Source organism: Neolamprologus brichardi, chromosome 22 (assembly GCF_056152115.1).
Source record: "Neolamprologus brichardi isolate AB-2024 chromosome 22, ASM5615211v1, whole genome shotgun sequence".
NCBI classification, from domain to species: Eukaryota; Metazoa; Chordata; class Actinopteri; order Cichliformes; family Cichlidae; genus Neolamprologus; species Neolamprologus brichardi.
In genome coordinates, this window is record NC_142124.1 from 29,133,330 (window position 1) to 29,146,439 (window position 13,110).

Sequence of the window (13,110 nt, forward strand, 5' to 3'; positions counted from 1 at the left end):
CAGGCCTCGAGGGCCGGTGTCCTGCAGGTTTTAGATCTCACCCTGGCTCACCACACCTGAATCAAATGATTAGTTCATTACCAGGCCTCTGGAGAACTACAAGACGTGCTGAGGAGGTCATTTAGCCATTTAAATCAGCTGTGTTGGATCAAGGACACATCTAAAACCTGCAGGACACCAGCACTCGCGTCCTGGAGTTGCCCGCCCCTAGGTTAGAATCTTGCACAAGGATATTTGGCATGCAGACTGGTATCAAACCACCAACTATCCAGTTAGTAGGTGACCTGGTCTACCACCTGAGCTAAAGCCGCCTCTGTCCACCATCATTATGACACACTCACTTTCTCACATCTGAATTGTCGGAAAAGGTGCGTACATTATACTGTATATCACCTTCATGGTTCCCCCTTTGACCTCTGTCACCTCCACCAGAGCAAAGTGCCATCACCACCTTCTCTAAGATTCTTTCATGGTAAAGACTATGCAGGTTGTGTCCCACAAAGAGTCTGACCAACAGCTCATGCTGGTTATCTGAGGCTTCAAACTTTAATTGCAGGATTTTCTTTTAAAATCAGGCTTTCCAGCATATTTAGAAATGAACAGCTGCCAGCAGAAACTCCCGCTTTCTGAAAAGCCCTGATTGTCAAAGTCTCTAACTAGGGCTAGATTTCCTAAGCATGATAAAGGAGTTGAAAGGCTGGGAAGAGGTCCTAATGAATACGCAGGGAGACGCTGCCAATGGCTGTCTGCTAGGAATGACTTCTGCAGTCACTACACAGGACCTTTGCACTATGGTTGTGCTCATGATGTTTGGCAAGTGTGTTACTTACAGTGTTGGGAAGGTTACTTTTAAAATGTATTCCACTACAGATTACAGAATACATGCCCCAAAATGTATTTTGTAATGTATTCCGTTACGTTACTCAATGAGTGTAACGTGTTCTGAATACTCTGGATTACTTGATATATTATCATGCTTTTTACAACTACATGAATGTACTATTGCTGTGTGATTTATTACTATTACTGAAGGTTACTCACCATACCAACACCAACTAGATGTTTAACCCATGTGTTGTCCTCGGGTCAAAAATGACCCCTAGGTGTATGGCAAACAAGTGTATGGGAATCCCAAGGACATTACAAGCCGAGAGTTAATCTAAGGGTTAAATCTTAATATAAAATGAGTAACAGTAGGGTGGACATTAGGTAAGGCTGCACTTTTTGCAGTGATCTTGTATAGAAAACTATTCCGCGCATATATAAAACAGGTCCGCGGCTCCGAACCGTAGTAAAGGGTACACTCCATGTCCGGCTCGTAGCCGAAAACTAGCTTTACTTTGTTGTCTGGGTCAAGTTTGCTAGCGAGAGACAGAGAGAGGCGTTGAAAGGCTGCTCCAACGGAGCTTATTGTTTCGGAGGAAAACACGAACACAGTGTACAGTCGAGTCTTAACAGCTTACTTACAACTGGGCTCGTCAGGCACTCTTTTTGGCTGCAGTGGTTATTATTATATTTACATGCTTCCAGCTCCCGTTTCTGGTCGATGACAGCTCGTACTTTTCGACTCTCCTTCTTCTCTCTCCCTCGCTCACAGACACATAACGTGTATGGCAGTCCATTCTCCCTGCAGCACAGACTACACTGCCCATGAGGCTACATTCTTTAGGGCTATGCCTGTAACAATCTGCCTATTGCCTTCATATTAAATCATTTTTTGAATAATATTTTTAAAAACGTCATCATGCGGGCTGCAAGTAGAGGTGACATGGGCCACGAGATTGAGACTCAGGCATTAGAGGTTCATAATGCGCGTTTTGTTTGGGTTTCCAACGGCGTGGAATTACGAAAAATAGAGAGTGGACATCCTAACATGTGAAACAGGAAAAGACCGCCGTGTAATCAGTTTTTTCAACAAAGTAACTGTATTCTGAATATCACCTCTTAAAACTGTAACTGTAACGGAATACAGTAACTCACATTTTGTATTTTAAATACGTAACGCCGGTGCATGCATTCCGTTACTCCACAACACTGGTTACTTAGAATAAAATGAGCAAATAAGTCTGTGTATTTCATTCACACACATGTGGATGCATTTCTAACAAAGTTTACTAGCATTAACCCCGCCCCTTTGGTAGTGCTCAGAAGGTCCAGCACTACTGAATCACATCACTTTTGCTACATCCATCTTTTATATACAGTCTGTGGAAACAGCACTGTACCAGTGTCAAGTTAATTGTATTGTTTATTCCCCACCGGCTGCTACGTGAACTTGCATTACCATCTTACAAGCAATTATTCTTTTCACACTGTCGTATAATAAAAAAGTCATTTTTCTTTCTGGTGGACAGTATTAAGTGACTATACGTGTAAACATATTGGCTCTAGTTTGGTTCAAATGCACACAAGCTTGATGAATCGATAAATTTGCGACAGCTCCAAATAACATTAACCTTATTTCACCTCAGAAAACTCCAATCTCACCTCTGACTGACCCGCAATTTAACAAGTCGTTCAGCTGCTGCTTTGTCGTTCTCTTTCCCTTTCTTTCTCATTCTTTCACTCGCACAAATGCTCCATCCTGTGTCTGTCTCTCTTTTTCTACTTCTCTCAGTTCTCTAAATGGCTGTCATGAGTCATGCGGTACATTTAAATGTTAAATACTAAGGTGGAGGTCATGAGCCATTTCCCACCACATTACCGGCTAATGGTTCATATCTTAATAACCTTACCAGTCTGGTCATATTCTCTAGGGTGGATATTAAGACCACAGAGTTTGAATGGAAAGCAGTGGAGCTTTATGACTCTGGCTATCAATGCCGTGATTGATTGTTGAAGTGCGAGGTGTTTGTTGGGCGACGCAGATTAGCTCTCCTAAGATGAGGAAAGGCTTTTCTTTGGAAAGAGACGAATGATTCTGACATTGTTAAATAAAAAAAAGAGCAATAGTTGGGCAGTTTTTTTTCTCCGGTTTGTTGTGGTACTCACACAAACACACACCACCTGGGGAGATGCTGATCTGTGTCGCTGCATGAATTATCTTGGGACTTAAGATAGCTTAGTTAAAAGAAAATAAGTGTCAATTAGGGTGCATCTGTAAACAACATGACAATCTGAAATCATCTGGGAGCATTAACATGGTAAATAAATGTCATAAGCATAACAACAATATGTTATTAGTGCTGCGTTTACATAAATCAGTACATCTACAATATATAGCCAACAGAAAGGTCCATGAATGTGTTCCAGCACACGCTGTCCAAGAAAAACTTCATTGGAAATGCAGCATTGCCTGTTTTAGACTCACCCGCACTGCCTTTAGCAAGCCATCAATATGCTGTCCTGTACTATGCAAGCTAAAGTGTGACAGCTGGGCTGTTACAGTCTGCGCTGGTGTTTGCTTAGGCTAATATAGATTAATCAATATATACATAAATACCTTAATTCATAAATTAAACATGCACGGAAGATTTGCAGCATTGTCTTGTAACAGTAACACATCATTTTGCTGACATGTAGCCTCAGTGGGTGCAGGTATGGTTAATAGTATATTAGATAAGATAAGATAAGATAAGTCTTTATTGTCATTGCACAGTCATACATAGTACAGTAGTACAATGAAATTGGAAAACTGTCCTACGTCGGCACTACATATAACACAACACGACACGATATGACACATCACAACGCAACACAAACAACACAACACAGTATAATAACTTAGTAATAAAAAAGAAGAATAAGTGTATTTTTATTGCACACTGTTATTATTGCACATTAATTATTATTGCACCTTGTTATAAATATAAATATTATTATTGTTATTGTTGTTTTAAACATTGTTACCTCCCCCCAAAAAAAGTCCAGGGAGGTAGCCAATCAGGTCAGCTATTTGCATTGATCAGGGCTATTGCCCTGTTGTAAAAGCTGTCCTTAAGTCTATTTGTCCGGGACCTCAGCAGCCTGAACCTCCTGCCGGACGGCAGCAGCTTAAACACCCGGTGTCCTGGGTGTGTACCATCCCGTAGGATGCTGCGGGCCCTCTTGAGACAGCGAGTGCTGTACAGGTCCTTCAGGGAGGGAAGAGGATGTCCAATGATTTTTTGGGCCATATTGATGACACTCTGGAGTGCCTTTCTGTGTGCTGTGGTGCAGCTGGAGAACCACACACCGATGCAATACGTCAGCACACTTTCAATGGACCAGCGGTAGAAGACGGTCAGCAGCTCCTTCTTCAGGTCCATTTTTCTGAGGATTCTCAGAAAGTGGAGACGCTGTTGGGCCTTCTTTAAGACCGCAGAGGTGTTAGAGCTCCATTGGAGGTCTGTGTCTATGTGCACTCCCAGAAACTTGAAACTGGAGACCCTTTCCACGCACTCCCCGTTGATGCTGACAGGCTGCAGCTCGGACTTCCTCCTTCTGAAGTCAACTACCAGTTCTTTTGTCTTGGTGGTATTGAGGTCCAGGTTGTTATCGACACACCAATCTGACAGCCTCTGAACTTCAGCTCTGTACGCCGTCTCATCTCCCCCAGAGATGAGCCCCACCACGGTGGTATCATCTGCAAACTTGATGACTGTGTTGTCTGGGTGGGAACTAACACAGTCATGTGTGTACAGAGTGTACAGTAGGGGACTCAGTACACAGCCTTGTGGAGAGCCGGTGTTGAGGCTGAGGGCTGAGGAAAGATGAGGCCCCACTCTAACTCTCTGTACACGGTCTGAGAGGAAGTCTCTGATCCAGCGGCAGGTGGTAGAAGGAAGTCCGATTTCCAGCAGTTTAACTATTAGTTTGTCCGGGAGTATCGTGTTGAAAGCAGAGCTAAAGTCAACAAAGAGCAGCCTGGCGTAACGGCCCTGCACTTCCAGGTGAGAGATGGTGGTGTGGAGCGTTGTAGCAATGGCATCTTCAGTTGATCTGTTAGCTCTGTATGCAAACTGGAGCGGGTCGAGTGTGGGTGGCAGCCAGGACATGATGTGACGTCGGACCAGTTTCTCAAAGCACTTCATTATAACAGGTGTTAGAGCAACTGGTCGGTAGTCGTTGAGGCTGCTAATGTTAGTACGCTTTGGCAGTGGGACAATTGTGGCTGACTTTAGGCACGGCGGGATGCAGGACTGGGACAGTGAAGAGTTGAAGATCTTAGTGAAGACCCCAGCCAGCTGGTCTGCACACTCTTTTAGGACCCTTGCGGTTACCCCATCTGGTCCGGCGGCCTTCCTGGGGTTCACTGCCCTCAGTGTGCGCCTCACCTCATATTCCTGCACTATGAGGCTTGGGCTGCTGCTGCTGTCCGATGTTTTTGCTGCTGCTGCCTCTGGTCCCTTCACCTCAAAGCGTGCGAAGAAGTGGTTCAGCTCCTCCGCAAGCTCTGCGTTACCCTCAGTCAACGTGGTATTGCAAGGTTTGTAGTTGGTTAAGTGCTGAACTCCCTGCCATACCTGTCGTGAGTTGTTGGTGCTGAAGTGGTCTTCGATCCTTCTCTTGTACGCTGCCTTGGCCTCTCTGATGCCTCTTTTCAGCTCAGATCTGGCTGCACTGTACTGCATACCATCACCGGATCTAAAAGCGGCGTCACGTTGCTTCAGCAGGACCTGGACCTCTTTAGTCATCCAGGGTTTCTGGTTGGAATACACCCGGAGACGTTTGTCCACAGTGATACTGTTGACACAGAAATTAATATATGAGAGCACTGATGTTGTGTGCTCTTCAAGGTCCTGATGTTCGAACACGCTCCAGTCCGTGTTTTCAAAACAGTCCTGCAGCTGATGTGATGCACCTTCTGGCCAGGTTTTCACAGTTTTTGTGACTGGGGGGGCTCTTCTCCTAATGGGAGTGTATGCAGGGATCAGCAGCATGGACATGTGGTCTGACAAACCTAGATGTGGTAGAGGGGCTGCTCTGTAGCCTTTTTGGATGTTGCTGTAGGCTTTATCCAGTGTGTTTTTCCCCCTCGTTGCACATGTAATATGCTGTTCAAATCTGGGGAATACTGACCTTAAATCAGCATGGTTGAAGTCCCCAGCTATAATGTGCACTGCGTTTGGATGGGAGTTCTGTTGGTTGCTTATTGTCTTGTGCAGCTCCTCCATGGCCGAGTTAGCATTAGCATCGGGTGGTACGTACACGGCCGTTACCATGACAACAGTAAACTCGCGAGGTATGTAGACGGGTCTGCACTTCACAGTCAAATATTCCAAATCCGGGGAACAATGGCTGTCTACAGTCTTTGTATTTTTGCACCAGCTGTCATTGGTGTAGATGCATAAACCCCCTCCTTTGATCTTACCGGAGTGGCTGTTCCTGTCGTGACGGTGGACCGTGCGGCCTGCTAGCTCAATAGCCGAGTCCGGAATTGATGGCTGCAGCCAAGTCTCTGTGAGTAATATTATGCTGCTGTCCCGTACACACTTGTTGACTGCAATCTGTAATCTCAGTTCGTCGATTTTGTTGGTTATGGACCTGACGTTGGAGAGGAAAATACTCGGAAGCGGTGGCTTAAATGGCTGTTTCTTTAGCCGAGCTAGTGGGCCCGCCCTGCAGCCACGCTTTTGCCTCCTTTGTTTACGTTTCCTCTTTGTCTTGCCGCTGGGAAGAACCAACCACGGAGACTCTGGAGCTCTTATTATGTCCTCCGGAATGCCGTGAAAGTGGTGGTAGTCCGATGTAATGCTCCTTGCACAGCGTAATCCCAAACTCAGAAGGTCCTGACGACTGTAAGTGGACTCTACTTGATGTATAATAATAAAAAACACACACATCCACACAGATACACGTAGAAAAAGTAAAAAACAAAACACCGAACGTGAGGAGCAGTGAGCCGCTGCGTCTGTGCGCGCCGCCATCTTGCTCAGTATTATACTAATTAATAATAAAAATTCATTCAATATTCATAATAAAGTAAAATGGTTCCAAAATAATTCTAAATGGTTTGCTAAATATACTAAAAAATTGCATTAAGTTTGGAAGACTTCCTGTTTCCTTAGACAGTGGAGTCTGCTGAATCAGGATGGTCAGGATTATCCATGATGGTTTCCTTCAGTGACCTCCTCTCTGCCATGGCTTTAATTGTGGTGAAGACACAAAATCATCTACTAGTGCTCTATATTCCTCCTCCTGCCCATCACTCATACACTGCTGAAGAATCTTCAGAGTGTTTCTGTAGGTGGAGTGTGACCCAGAGTTATAGAAGGTGAACAGGAATGGAGACAGCGCAGCCCCCTGTGGAGCTCCTGTGCAGCATATCACCAAATTAGACCGATTGCTGCCCAGTCTCACGTAATGTGGCCTGTCTATCATGTCAGTAACCCATGATAGTGGACGTGTTTCCTGACATGCCCACTAGCCTCCCTCTCACCAGCAGCTGCTCTGTATCCTCATCACACAGCCGTTACTATTGAGACTGAAGTAAGCTCTGCAAAGTCTGTGGGTGAGCGAATTATCCGCTCCCAGATTTGGTTTTCAATCAAACTGCAGAGGGTAAAGCGAGGTTTTCCCCTGTTATCTAAGGTGGGCCAAGACCTTCACCACATGTGATGTGAGGGCTGCTATTCAACAGTGGTTAAGCTACGGTGGTGTCGACTTCTTTGGTACAAAAGCCAGACCAGTTGTCCTTAACATCAGTATCTTACCCTGCTTCACTCTGGCTGCAAATGGGACTCCGTTTATTCAGTTTCAACCTTCAGTGGTACAGCACCACTTCTTCCCTGTCCTCAATGTGAAAGTACAATCTGTAAACTCAAAACAGTCCTGCAGTGCCTCCAAAGCATTCTTCCGACAACTGTAGAAAGGAATTCACTACACTACCCATGATGCACTGAGTGCTTCTTCTTTACTCACCTCTTTCACTTTCTGTGATTATACACCACTTTGTTTGCTATATAAGTAAAACTAAACTCAAACTATTTTGAACATTTAAGGTCAGGCAAATATGAAAAAACAAAAGTTCTCACTTGACCCCTCATTTTTTGATCAAACTAGGTAAAAAGAGACCTTTTGCCCTACTAACCCATGGTGATGTGAAACTTTTCTGTGGTAAATTATTACAAAAACGAGAAAATAAGAGAATTAAATGAGATTTTGGCTTCAGACGGTGACCTTTGGAGTTGGTGTAAAATGGATTTGGTTGAGGGTTTTTCAATAATCAAAATTTCATGTTGCTAGCTCCTGCACTTAGAGCTAGAAAATGCTGAAAAAGATAACGCAAATTAAAAAGCACCAAATTTCAACCCACCTCCTGTGCACTTCAAGGACCTCTCACTTTCACAATTTTCATAGTATGAAGGCAACATTTTGCATGGCTTAATTAAATATGCTCAAGTTATTGTACAAAAGTCTGCTGATTATGTGTGGGGTCAGCTGTGAGTCCCTGATTAATCAAGGAATAGCCCTTAAAGTCGAATCTGAAATATGCCCACATATCAGCACAGATCCCTGTCCTTGGCACTCAAAACAAAGCGTACTGCTGATGCATGCTCAATCATCCAGGTAAGGAAATCCCAAAAAGTTAATTCTGTTCATCTACATGTAGAGTTTTCAGTGAGAGAAACGTTTTGCCACTCATTGGAAAACACTACGTCAAGAATTAACCTTTTGGGACATCAGCAGAGTGGCTGAAAATCATCCCACAAAGGATTGAACAGATTCTCCTACAGGGAGAGGTTGAAATGTACTATACTACAACGCCGTTCATTTCTACTTTTGTTAAATCCAGATTTGGATGATTGGTAGAGGTTGGCATACTCTCAGCTTGAGCATCTCCCTGGGTCTCTCGATGCTAGTTTTGCATTACCGTCACAGACGGTGTACAGGCGAGGTTAGAAAGAGGTTGCCTCTGCAGCTGCTTGCAAAAAAGCACCGATGTCCTGTTCGCAGAGATAGACTGCTGTTTGGCCTGGCCTCGATTTGTATCTTACTGTCACATTTGTGTCCCATTGCTCAGTAAATTCTAAATAATTTACACATCTCCTCTCCTTAAAAGTTGTAGACCATTCTGCTATTTTTGAAAAGCCTCCTTTAAGAACTGAAACTAGGCAGTCGTGCAAATTCTAGATGAAAGGCATGACTAATCTTTTTTTTATTGCCCATCCTGCAGATTATTTTATATCTAATAAGACAGAACTTATGTAATGCAAGTATTAACATAATTATGAGATTAATAATCATAGTGTTCCTGCTGAATTTACCACAATAATGTGTTATTTTACTGCATTCCAGATGAATGTAATATAATTACAGTAACCTATTCAATTCAATTCAGTTTTATTTATACAGCACCAAACCAAAACAGTCACCTCAAGGCGCTTTATATTGTAAGCTAGACCGTAAAATAATACATACAGAGAAAAACTCAACAGTTATATGACCCCCTATGAGCAAGAGTTGTTAGATAAATGCTGACTGATTTGCTGACATTGTAACTTTAACCTTAATTTAAACTATTTTTAAGCATTTAAACCCTCACCTAATTTACTCTTTAAACCAGGGGTAGGCAACTCCAGGCCTCAAGGGCTGGTGTCCTGCAGGTTTTAGATGTATCCTTGATCTAACACAGCTGATTTAAATGGCTAAATTACCTCCTGAACATGTCTTGAAGTGGCCTGTTAATGAACTATTCATTTGATTCAGGTGTGCCTACTCAGGGTGAGATCTAAAACCTGCAGGACACCGGCCCTCGAGACCTGGAGTTGCCCACCCTTGCTAAAAATGCTGACCGTCACCGGTGACAGGTTAGGGCAGACCTTCCCAAAGTCTGGGGCCCGCCCCCTAGGGGGGGCGCAGAGCCATTGCAGGGGGTGTGGCATGAAAAGGGAAAAACAAAAACAACGCTTGGACACTGCTAGCACGGGGCACCCACACAAACATAAAGCAGGAGATGAAGCATCGCTGAATATGTTTCCAAACCAACTTCATTCTAAGCCAAAGACTAGAAAATATGGTGAAGCAAATCTTCCCTTTGGTTTCACCTGCACAAGTGCCAAGGTAGGTCTCCCCTGCAGAATTGGTTTTCCCGTCGTTGGGAGCACGCACTGCGCTCTTCAAATCCCGGACAAACAGTATCCCACATTCTTGATTTTTAGTTCACAATCACTTGTTGTAATGACTAACTACTCCTGACAGTTTGGAGATGTTAGCTCTTTATAGAGTAAAGTTACAGTGGGATACAAATAATATCAGGCCGTTCCTGCCACGATTTGTTCCCCTGGTTCAAATCCCGGACAAACAGTATCCCAAAACTGTTTATGTTTTTAAACCCATTTTGCACAGAGAGACATCTTTTGAAAAATGTATTCATAGCAATGTTGAATATTGTTACACAGAAGAAAAAAACAACTATACGTAAAATATTTACACCGTGACGCCTTTGCCTTTCTAATTGGAGGGACAGTAACTGCTTGTGTATATGTAAGCGTGTAAAAACTGAAGATAGTCAGATTAACAGTAACAGTATTATGTCTCTATCTGCCATTCTGCAATTCATCTCATGTAAACAATAACGTGCGCACAACGTGACATGAAAAAAGGCACATACCTTTGACGTTGCGTGACGAACTCTGTATTCCTCGTCCACATGTAAATGCAAAAAAGGAGTTTTGAAAAATCTGTTTTCGGTGATTTGAAACGCCGTTTACGTGTGGACGACACAGCTGCGTTTTCAAAAATACCCGTGTAGGTGTGGATGTAGCGTAAAAGAGTTACCTGTTACTACCTGTAATTTATTACAGATTACTTTTATTTGCTTAATCGTTTACTAAATGTTTGAGGTGTGAAATAAACCGCAATGGAGCAAAATATGGGTGTGTGTGGTTGGAGGATGTGTTAGTGCGTGTGTGTGTGTGTGTGTGTGTGCGCGCGGGGGAGGGGGGGCATTTTTCTTGTAAAACAAAGGGGGGCCTAGCGAAAAAAGTTTGGGAACCACTGGGTTAGGGTTTAAAGGGTTAAGCCAATTTTTCCACATTTAATGGACAGTGACTAATTAAAAATCTTTCATTTACTTTTCAAGCATTATTGGGCTTTTTTTCCCTCCAAGTATTTAATTATCTTTTTGTGATAGAATCAAAGTGTCACTGCACCAAAAACAGACCTAGCTGCCAGATGTCTATTCTTAGGACTCAGGTTTTGTGCCTCAATGGAAGAAACCCCTTTACTCCCCCCTGTGCACTTTGAACACAAAACACTACACAGATGTGCTAAGCGTGTTTCATGTTAGTACTGCACTGCAAGAGCAATACTGATCTTAAGGTTATTGAACTCTAACACTTGATTATGAATAGCTACTGTAATTGAGCTGCGGTTGTTTCTTTTTATCATATTTGATTTTGATCTGCCATTTTTAAACGACACAGCAGCCTATTTGTTGATTTAGTTTGTCAAGGTCTTTGGCTTTGATTTTCCGCACAGTCACTGAACAATGCAGCTTTACACCTCGTGGCTCTGTCATGACACCGAATAGAAATCAAAATTAATGACTTGAGGCTTCTGTTTCTGCAGCTCGGTCTCTTTGCGACTTGCTCTCTCAGTTCAATTCAATTTAATCAAATTAAATTCTCTTCTATTCAATACTCACTGCCTATGCAGCGCATACAAATTGCATGCAAATAACAATCAGGAAAAATCCCATATTTAATGAAGTATATGACTCACAGCTACACAGAGTTGTACGCCACTGCTAAAGATTCAGAGTAAAAAACTGTTTCCTCTTAAGTACAAAGACATACATGATAATAAATGACATCTTAATTTATTTCTAAAGATTGTGTGCATCACCAACTAATGCACACAATCTTTAATGTGTTATAAAAGTTCAGTTTAGTCCAACAATGTCTGTTTGCAAAGCTCCAAACTCTCTGTAAACTAGCTTTAAGCTGTTGTCAGTTTGCAGCCCAGCCTGATGCTTGCAGAACTCCAAGCTGCCAACAAAGAGTTTTTCATCCGTGTGAACGGCAGTTGCGTTTGCACATACACGTGCATGTGCATTTGTGTGTGTGTGTATCTAGCACTCGCTGCCTTTGTGTGTGACTTTCCCAGCATGGCTTGACAGCCCTTCTCTAATGGATGGTGCCTTCAGATGCGCAAAGGTGAATAGAAGTCCAACTAGAGTTTCACTCTGTAGTTTGTCACTACAAATTGCTGAATCTGTGTGTCCTTGTGAGTGCAAACATGAGTGTGTGTGTGTGTGTGTGTGTGAGTACGTTTCCTTGTACAGTATCTGCACCCAATACAATAAAACAGATTTATAAGCTGCATTGTTTCTGTATTTATGCATGTATGTATGCATATGTATAATATCTATTTTAAGTGTATTGTTTTTAATTTCATCTGTTCTATAAGCAGAATGGGCAGGTTGATTTTAGCCTTCCATTTGTGGGTTTTTGGCGTTTGAAGAAATGAAGTGTGCTTTCTTGCTTCTGCTCACGCTGTGCTTTTAATCACTTGTCCCTAAAAATACAGTCTCACACACACACACATAAAAGCCAGCCAGCTCCTAAAATCCTCATAAAGTTGCGTTCAAAAAGCCAAATGCCCAGATATTCGCTGTGTCCTTATCGAGTCATATTTTCACAGAATAGACTTCTAAAATTAGAAACTTTATGAAATCTCAAAGGTACCAATGCAGAATGTTTCAAGTTCATAAAGAAAGCTCTCTGAGCAACTCACTTTGCATGAGCTTGAGAAATGTCAGGGAGCTGAATCCTCTTACTGCCTACTGCAAAAAGCAAACATCATTGTAATGTAAATACCCTAAAAGAAGATAGAATTTTTTTTTAATATTTGAAAGAATAAAAAATAAACATATTCTTTTAAACTAAATGATTGAATAGGAACTAAGTGGTTATACGACACACTGTTGGCTTATCAGAAAAAATTATGCAACGTTAAATAATGTCAACCCAAGGGGAGCAAATAACACAAATGTTTTTATTTAGAGGTTGAAGTACTTAAGAATAATTCTCATGTTAATACTACTAATAATAAAAAATAGTACATTTTAATTTATAGTTCATTTATAGGTTCCTTTCAACCAATTAAATGGCAAAATCACATTGTGCATATTATATAGAGTACTGTAGTGTAGCAAACCAGGGACTGCTTCATTTCAAGCGTTCA